Raw genomic sequence first — 10100 nt, 5'->3', positions numbered from 1 at the left:
ATAGGGAGCTAAAGATAGTGGATAAATATTCGTATGGCAAAAAGAGGGGGAAAAGGAGGATTTGAATGGCTAAAGGGGGGGGAAAAAGTTCAGAAAATTCAGGACCTCCCCGTGCTCGAAATGGGGAAAGCTATTTTTGAAATGGTGGTTGAGGGCATTCGGGATGACTCGGCGGAGGATAAGAGAAAGGGAATGGAACGGAGTCTCGTGTGTTTTTTAATCGGATTCTCCAGGCATGGCGAGAGGAAGAACTGGAATCAGACTCAGATGACGAGTTCGAGACGAGTAGCAGATTGACAGACACATCTGCAGCACAGGCAAGACAAAGGAAAGACATACAGGGAATCCGTTGGAATAGATTGCAATTTACAAAGGAAAAGTATCAAGAGAGCAGATTGCAACAATACAAGAATTATGAGAATCTGAACAGGTCGCATCAAGACTTGGATAAGGAATGCTTGCAAGTAAGCAAAGATGGCAAATACTATGCATTCCGTCATAATACAAGATCGGTCCAGTCCACTGTTGTGCATTTCCAGTTGAGGAACCTTGTCTGGACTACGTCAAAGCATGATATTTACGTGGTGCAGCAGATTTCTTCGTTGTCAAGGGCTGTGACCTATGAAAAAGAAATTCCAGCACACCACGAAGGTGAGGAGGAAGCGGCGAACTAGGCTGCCAGGGAAGCACCTCCTTACGAATAGATGAAGAAGCTTTGTCCGATTGATAGTGAAGGGGAGAATGATTAATTGCTGAGCACTACTGTCATGGATTCCATCGACAGTCGGGATGCATACATCTTTCGTGTTGGAATCGACGATTCAGAAGGCTGAGGCGATAAGGCTTCTGAGGTTTTACGCCTGATCCCAGGCGCTGGTTGACCCTAATACAAATCAGTAAGTTCTGGGCGTTCTGTGCCCGTGAGCATACCAAATGGCGCCTTATTCAACAGCCTATACACCCTTATCGGCTTCATAGCAGCATCTCCATCAAGCATTTGGGCTCCTTCAAGTCGAAATAACAGGGGTTGACCATGGAAGCAGAGTCACTCAGAGCAGTTTAGTTACCCTTCAAAGTTTCTTGATTGGAGGTTACTGTGCTGTTGATAGTCGATTGATTCTGAATTTCTTTCAAATTGAGAAAAAGCTAGGCAATGGAGGAATCAGGCCCAGAGTGCAAGGCTAACATAGATGCATCTCCCATAATTCAATCATTGTATGATGATGAAAGTATGGAGCCCACAGAAGAAGCTTTATTACTTGTTGATAGTGATTCAATGCTAAAAGACAAAAGCAAGAAGAAGAAGAAGAAATGCAAAGGCGGTCTTTGGTGATGATACATCTACTATTGGAAAAAACATGTGTATTTCTAGGCTATGCCTTTATATGTTTCCTTGCCTACAGCTTCAGAATACATGATTGAACAAGACTGGACTAAGTGTTATCCAAATATCAGCCATGTTGGATTGCTTCTCTACATAGCATGGTCGATAGTTTACCTTGTGGTAGTAGAGTTTGGCATTTATTGGATGCAAAGAAGTTTACATGATTGCAAACCCCTCTACAAATGACTACATGCAACACACCATATTTACAACAAAGAGAACACTCTATCGCAGTTTACAGGGTTGGCATTTCACCCAGTGGATGGGATTCTATAGGTCTGTCCACGTGTGATAGCAATTCTGTTTATACCGACCCACTTTATAATTCATGTTGCTCTCAAATTTCTGGAGACTGTCTGGACCACCAATATTCATGACTGTATCCATGGAAACATTTGGCCAATCATGGGTGCAGGCTATCATACCATCCTCCATACAACATACAAGCATAATTATGGGAACTTCCTGAAGCAGTAAAAATCTCGTATGCATTTATGGCAGCCATGCTTATGTGGATGGTTCTTTGGTCAATTTTTGTTGCTCCTGATATGAGACAAACAGTGGCTATGGGTATCTTCAAGAGGTTATGCTAGAAATCAGGGAATGACTATTCTTATGCATAAACAATCCCAATTGAGAACCTTTGATGCTCAAAAACAGGAGTTAGATTGCTGAAAATTTCTGGACTGATGTGCCTGCTGCTGTTGTGATCTGAATTTGATAGAAAATCTCTAAAAGCATCTGAAATCAGATGTGTGGAACAACAGAAGGTTCACTGCTCTAAAGGACATGCTTGATTGGATTATAAGTTAATGCTCATTATTTCGATCAAAGTAAATGACATCATACATCTGAATGTAATCAGTTTATTCTGAACATGAACTTCTTGTAACTCCTTTGCAAACAATATAATGATCTTTGGCTTCAAATATTGTGTTATCGAGATCTTCTTGGTAGTCTTTATTTCTTGTTGTACCTTGAACCCCGTGTTCTGCAGCCCTTGCACGAACTCTTTGACAGCGTGTTTGCTTAGCAGTGACCGTGACACGGAGGTAAGCGGGTTCTACGGCTTCCTCATCACCTTCATTGATTTCAGTGATTGTAGCTACTCGTACTTTAATCGGCGGTTCTAACAATGGTGGCTCATGCAAAGGATGCGTGGGAGGGAAGTACTTCTTGACACAACTGCCATTGAAGAAGCCGATTCCCTCACCATCTAGTGTCTCAAGCTCGACATTGTCGGTTCGGCTGATTGCATGAACCTTGAAGGGTCCGAGACCTCTAAATTTCATTTTTTGCTTATGCCCTTTAACTGAGTAAAGGAACACTAAGTCACCCTGTTCAAACTCGCACTGCTTGACATGCTTGTCAAACCAGCTCTTGCGTCGAGCTTTCTCACAGATAAGCGCGTGGGTGGCTAGAAGACGAGTTTCTGATAGGCGTTCCAGCTCGACCAGGCGTTGCGTCCATGCCTCCTTCCCTTCCCATCGTTCTTGAAGTGCTATTCTCAGGCTAGGAATGAAGATTTCTAATGGTAGAATTGTCTCAGTGCCATAGGTCAGCCTAAAGGGGGTTTGGCCGCCGACAACCGTTTTATAAGCTGTGCCATAGGCCCACAAGGCTGCCATCAACTTGTTGTCCCAGCCGCTTCATGAGGCTGAGACTACTTTAGTCAAGACGTTGATAAGAATCTTGTTAGTTGATTCTGCTTGGCCATTAGCCTGAGGGTAGTATGGTGAGGATTTGCGATGGATTATGAGAAAGGTGGATAGAAGATGTGCTATCACTTCATTGATGAAGTGTGTGCCTTGGTCGCTAACCAATTCGATGGGGCAACCGAAGCGCGAGATCACTTGCTCCCATAAGAACTTGGCAGTCATCCTAGCGTCATTTTTTTGTGTGGCTCTTGCCTCTGCCCATTTTGTGAGGTAATCTGTGGCCACTACGATGTACTTGGCTTGTGAGTACTGTGCCGCAGGACTGATGGGTCCTATGAAGTCAATTTCCCATTTTTCAAAGGGTTGGCGAGCAATAATTGGGGTCAACTCCATTTGATCTTTACAAATTGAGACTTTTGTCCGTTGACACTTGTCACAATGCTTGACAAATCGCTTGGCGTCGTGGAAAAGTGTGGGCCACCATAGTTGAGACTGCAGCACCTTCCGTGCTGTCGTGTCTCCACTAAAGTGTCCTCTCGCAATGCCACTGTGCACCTCCGAGAGCACATCCTGCATCTCATGCTCACACATGCACCTACGCAGCAATCCGTCTTGCCCCAGCCTATAGAGTTGGCCTGCAATCAGCTGGTAGGGCTGGATCTTCAGGATCAAGTGCCTAAGTCGGGCCTTTTCTATTGGTCGCTCAGGTAGTCCGTGGTCGAGCACTTGGACGATGTCGTCTACCCAATATGGCGTTAGATCAGCCTTAAATAAATCTCTCTCGCTGGACAGGTGGAATAAGTGGGCGTCAAGTAACTTGTCAACGATGCCTTGTCCAGTGGCTTCTCCTGTGGGGATGCGTGACATGTGATCAGCCATGTAATGTTGTTTTCCTCTTCGTACTACCATGGAGAAATCGAACTCTACAAGTAGGAGGAGCCATCAAGCTATGTGCCCTGTAGCAAAAGGTTTGTTTACTAAATAGAGCAGGGCTTGATGGTCCATGAAAAAGATAAAGGGTGTGGCCAATAGATAATGCCAGAATTTCTTCACATTGAACACCATGGCTAATCCCTCCCTTTCTATTGTCGAGTAATTCATCTCCATCTAAGTGGGTTGTCTGCTAGCAAAGCTCACTGGGTAATCTAAGTTGTGCTCACCAGGTTGTCACAACACTACCCCCACGGCAAACTTAGAAGCATTGATGTGCACGTGGAAGGTAATGGTCCAATCTGGGGCTCGTAGAATTGGTGCTATTGTTAGAGCCTTTTTCAATTCTTCGTATGCTCGTTGGCATGCCTCGGTCCACTTGAAGACAATCAGCAGCTTGTACAATGGTCTGGTGATCAGCGCATAGTTCAGTACAAACCACCGATAGTATCCTATATGGCCTAAGAAGCATTGAACTTAGGGGTGGAAGGTCAACAATAACCCTGACCTTTGAGAAGTCAGTGGCAATGCCGTTCTTCGACACCACGTGTCCTAAGATGCATCCGTGCTTTACCCAAAACTGACACTTCAAGGGGTTCAAGGAGAGACGATATAAGTGACACCATTCTAAGACTGCACAGAGTTTGTCTAAGTGCTCGATCCAGGTCAAATGGACATACAGGTCGTCGACAAAGACCTCTAACTCCTTGTGAAGCATGTCCTTAAAGATAGTGCACATGAGACGTTGAAAAGTGGCGAGGGCATTGGTCAACCCGAAGGGCATGACTATGTATGCAAAGACGCCCCACTCAGTGGCAAAGGCAGTCTTGTGCCTGTCTGCAGGATGCACTTGCACCTGGTTGTACCCTGAGAAGCCATCCAGAAAACTGTAGGCTTCCTTGCCTACCACCCTCTCAAGCATGTGCTCGGTGTACGGCAATGGATAGTTGTCTCTCTTCGTAGTAGCGTTCACCTTCTTGTAATTGATGCACATTCGAATTTTTCCATTCTTCTTCATCACAATGACTACGGGTGATATCGAGTCTGTGTGCTCAATTTCATAAATGAATCCAGCTCTCATCAGCTTGTCAAGTTCCTCTTTGACAGCATGAGCGTGTTTTGGATTCATAAGGTATGGTCGCTACTTGACCGGCATCGAGTTCGACGTCATGGGTATGTTGTGAGTCACAACACTCGGATCTACCCCCTGTAGCTCCTCTAAGGACTAGGCAAACACGTCTATATACTCTCACAAGAGAGCGACAAGACTCGTTTCTTCTTCACCAGTCAAGTCGTCGGCAATGAACACTGGTCGGGGTGTTTCCCCTTCCTGGGCTAGGTCTACCTCCTTGACCTTGGCTGGTCCTTCGATTGGTTCGCTCGTCTGCCCTTGACGTTTGGCACCTAACAGAACTACTACCCTATCCCCTTTTTTGAATTTCATGAAGCGTTTAGGGAGGTCCCGCGGCTTTCGTTATGCTTCTGTTTGTGTATCCCAGGGTTGCTTTGCCCTTTCCTGCTTTAACCATCTACGCCTCAAGTGGACAGGTAGGTCCCCCTTGGTACTCTGATCGTGGGTGGCCTAGGGATCTCTGGATCACTATCCGAACTAACTTCCGACTCAGAATCAAACCCTCCATCTTTGCTAGAAGAGGTGGTCTCCCCTGGTGGCCGCAGTTCAGATGGTGATTCAGTCCTAAGTATTGATGCCATTCCTGGCTAGGCTAGGCCTGCTTGCTCAAGGTCTATTACTCCCATGCCTTCCAACCAAGCGCAATCACATTCCCTACGCATGACTCCTCGTTCCACTCTAAGGGCCTGCCTTTTCTGCGGCTTGGCGTCTACTCGTATCTGCTCAATTTCCCGTCCTTCAGTGTCATATTCTATGGTATCTACTTCACCCTTGCTCTCATCACTGAAGGATTGGCAATCTTCGTATTCATCGCTGGAATCTTTGTCATCCGACCGCTCGTCGTCTCCTAGGGCTTGGTGTGCCTCGTGTCGTTGGTCAGGAACTAGGGCCCAGTTATACACGAGGTTTAACTCATGCACCCTGGTCCATAGCCACTTGGATTCCTCTAAGAGATCCTGGAGCGGTTTGAAATTTGCAGCTGGATTGCCAACTAGCTGGTTCGTTAGGTATTCCAGTATCCCCTGGATTTCCCTTTTGTTGGATGGTACGTGGAAGGTGACAAGCTTAGGCTTTCCATGGAGACTTCCTGCCATTATGCAGACTGGTGTAGAGAGTGCTTCGTTAGACTTGCCAATTGTTTTGATGGCCTGCTCATATGCCTCATGATCTAAGAATGGCAGGTCGATTGTAGCGAGAATGTGCATCCAATCCCGCTCATCCTCTAGGCATGGGATGTACTTGGTCAAGGGCCCATAGGGCTTCTTGACCTGAGTATTTCCCTTGAGCATAGCAGAGATGGCATCTAGGTCGACTGGTGAGGTCTTCCAAGTGTCCATCTCTATCCTTACGGCATCCGTTCTATTGCCAAGGAAGATCAAGCCGTTACCCCAAACTTCGATGACTCTAGCATTGCGCATCCAGCGTCGGCCTAATAGGATCTCATAGTCCAATCCCCTCATGACTATAAAGTCAACAGAGAACTGGACACCTGCGATCTTCACTGGCCAATTCTTCAGTACCCCGAATGGCTTCACTCTCATATTGTTTGCTAGCATGACATTAAACCTAGCAGTTTCGACGGGTGGGTTTCCCCAAGTCTAGACCACTGCGTGGCTAAGCACACTAACCCCAGCTCCCGTGTCTACGATTCCCTTTCTTGTTGTGTCACCTAAGGCTAGGATTGGTAAGACCGCGTGCATCTCAGAGCCTTCCCAAAAGGCATTGACGTGCAAGGATTTAGGTACGGAGTGCATCGTCAAACTTGGTAATTGCATTTCTACATCATGGTCTTGAGGGTCTGCCGTGACCTACTCTTGTGACCCTTCGACCCACTGCTTAAGATCTTGCCATAGGGTAGGATGTTGCTTAAGCAGATCTCCCAAGCTAAGTGTTATAGGGGCAGTCACTAGCATGGTCAGGAGGTCGTTGGATACTCGTCCTTCCCTTGGCCTAGATTGTCCCTACCAATGGCCGCGACTGATCTGCCGCTCTATGGTGTCAAGGCTTTGTCTTAGCGGCACTGCTTGTGGCGCAGTTGCTTCTACAGACTTAGGTTGAGGCGGTGATATTGGTGTGCTTACGCTAGAGAGATCATCGATCTCGTCCTCTATGATGGGCTTGTTGAGATATCGATCTCCACTCATGATATGCCAGGGTGACCGTTGTGCATTTATGTCACCGACTTGTCAGTTGCAAATGCGGTTGGTACACCGCCCATGAAAAATACCTAGATGACAGCTATCCTTATCTACTCTAGTTCGTGGCTCAGTTAGTATGCCACCTTAGTTAGTTGTCTTTGGTTTGAGACCCATATATAGGGTTCTTCTATTTCTTTGTATGAGAGTTCTTTTCGCTTACACAACTAAGAAGAGGAAAACTGTTTTCAGCCTCCACCTTTGTGTGTATTCCCCCATTGTGCAAGCAAGAAAGCTACAAGTGTGACTCCTTCCTTCTCTCCCACAATCTTGACATGGTATCAGAGCCTTGTTCATGGTAAGGAGCTCAAGAAAGCAAGCCCAACTCCCGGTGTTCTGGTAAGAGGAGCAGTGTTGCTTTCATTTTCTGTTTTGGGAGCAGATCTCTGCAGGTAGCACAGCCGGAAATTGCAAGAGTGCATTGTCTCAGGTTGAGACGCCCTTTGCGATGAAGCAAGAGGGCAGTTTTGCAAGCCATTTCGGGGCCTATTTTGAAGGCGGAAGTTTTCTGCACGCACTCAGGAAAAGGCCCTGTTTTATGATGTGCGACCACTGTTCTACATGTTGGTGAAAAGTTACCACAGAAATTGCATCGTATGCTTGTGTGCAGAGACATTGGGAGTTACAGAATCATCCTTGTTTCCTGTTTATGCAAAATCGTCACTAGGAAGTGACTGTGTGGTCAAATACCACTTTCGCCAGTTTTGCAGATTTGCCCTTGTGAGGGTGAAGCTGTGTTTTTTGCAGTCACAGAATTTTTTGCAGTGTTCTGTAATGGCGTCTGATTCTCTTTCACAAATTGTCACTGAAAAGCTTGACAAGAACAACTTCCAAGCATGGAAGTTTAGAATGACGAATTTCCTTATGGGAAAAGGACATTGGAAATTTGTTGCAAAAAATGAAGAAGAACCAGTTCTTCCTGATGTTCCCAATCAACAACAAATGCAGGCATTCAAAGCATGGCATGAGAGAGCCAGGAAAGTTATGTACTGGCTGTCTATCAGTATTTCAGACTCTATGATTGTGCATATTTAGGATGCAAGTACGCCAAAGGAGGCATGGGATACTTTGTCAAAAATGTATAGCACAAATACGCAAGGCTAGGAAAATGCAGCTCAAGCAAGAGTTGCATAATGTGCAAAGAGAAAGTATGAGCATCAATGACAACCACATGAAGGTGAAGAAGATTGCAGATGCACTTGCTTCCATTGGGTCGCAAGTGGAAGATGATGATTTAGTTTATGTGGCCTTGAATGGTCTAGGAAAGGATTATGCACAGTTTTGGACATCCATTTCAGTTCGTGAAAGATTTCCTGATTTTGAGGAGTTGATTGCTCTTCTAATTTCTGAGGAGCAAAGAAATGGTGGTGCGTCTTCTTCAGGAGGAAATTCAAAAGAAACTGTCTTCTACTCAAATGCTGAAAGAGGTAGAGGCAGAGGTAGAGGAGGCCGATTTGGAGGCCGTGGTAGAAATCAGAATATGCAGCAGACTCAAGAAAACCAGTCCTATGGAGGAGGACGTGGTAACTCTAGAGGCAGGGGGAGCCAAAGAGGTCGTGGTGGATGGCAAAGAGGCCAAAATGCAAACATTAATGTTGAATGCTACTACTGTGGTAAAATGGGTCATATGGCTAAAGACTGCTATAAGAAGCAGAATGACATCATGAATGGAAAATTGCAACAAGGGAATTATGCATCTTCTAGTAGACAGGGTGATGACAGAAATGAGCATTTGTTTATGGTGCAGCACATGAACAATTATGTGACAAGTGCATAAGAAAGCAATGATGTATGGTATGTTGACTCAGGTGCATCAAACCACATGACAGGTCATGCAGAATGGATGGAGGATGCAAGGAAAATGGAAAAACCAGGATTTGTGGAGACTGGTGATGATACTGCACATCCTATTGTGCAAATTGGAAAAATTCATTTGTCTATGCAGGATGGGAAAAATAAATACTTGTCCGATGTATTTCATGTCCCGAATATCACCAAGAATCTGGTTTCTGTTGGTCAAATGGTTGAGCAGGGCTTGCAGGTCAGATTTAATCCTCATGGATGCTTTGTTGAGGATATGAAAAATAAAGGTCGCTTGATAGCAAAAGGAAAGAAGAAGGGCAGAATGTTTACATTGGATGCAGACATGCCTGAATTGAGTGCAGCAATGTTTGCACATGGGACCGATGTAGTTGCAGATATTGATATCTGGCATAAACGCATTGGTCATGTTAATGTACAGCGACTTAAATCAATGCATGCCCAAAATATTGTTGCAGGATTGCCTAAATTCAAGGTTGCAGAAATGCATAAGGTATGTGAAGCCTGTCAGTTTGGAAAACAGGCAAGGAAACCATTTCCTAAACATGTTCAAGAGAGTAAGAAGCCATTGGAATTAATCCACTCTGATGTGTGGACTACTAAAGCTGCATCTCTTGGAGGATATCATTATTTTGTCACTTTTATTGATGACTATAGCAGAAAAGTTTGGGTGTATTTTATGAAAAAGAAAAGTGAAGTTTTTGGGCATTTCAAAACTCTTAAAGCTATGGTTGAAAAAGAAACAGGCCTGCAAATAAAATGCCTAAGGTCAGATGGAGGGGGAGAGTACCTCTCAAATGAGTTTGCAAGGTTCCTGCAGGAGCATGGCATAAAGCAGCAATATTCATGTAGTCATACCCCACAACAAAATGGAATTGCAGAAAGGAAAAACAGGCATATTGGAGAGGTATCTCGTGCCATGCTCAACAAAAAAGACTTGCCAGATTTTTACTGGGCTGAAGCAATTGCGATAGCAGTCT

General features: G+C 45.1%; 1 pseudogene; it reads left to right on the top strand.

The window, feature by feature from the left end:
- The first annotated feature begins 918 nt into the window (after positions 1-918).
- On the top strand, positions 919-2169 carry LOC148020367 (delta(7)-sterol-C5(6)-desaturase 1 pseudogene; annotated as a pseudogene).
- Positions 2170-10100: the final 7931 nt, after the last annotated feature.

This window comes from Lygodium microphyllum, chromosome 19 (genome assembly GCF_053477565.2).
Source record: "Lygodium microphyllum isolate KBCC chromosome 19, Lygodium_microphyllum_v1.1.10, whole genome shotgun sequence".
Classification (NCBI taxonomy): Eukaryota; Viridiplantae; Streptophyta; class Polypodiopsida; order Schizaeales; family Lygodiaceae; genus Lygodium; species Lygodium microphyllum.
Note: the sequence above shows the minus strand (reverse complement) of the source record. Positions and strands in the feature narration are given on the sequence as shown.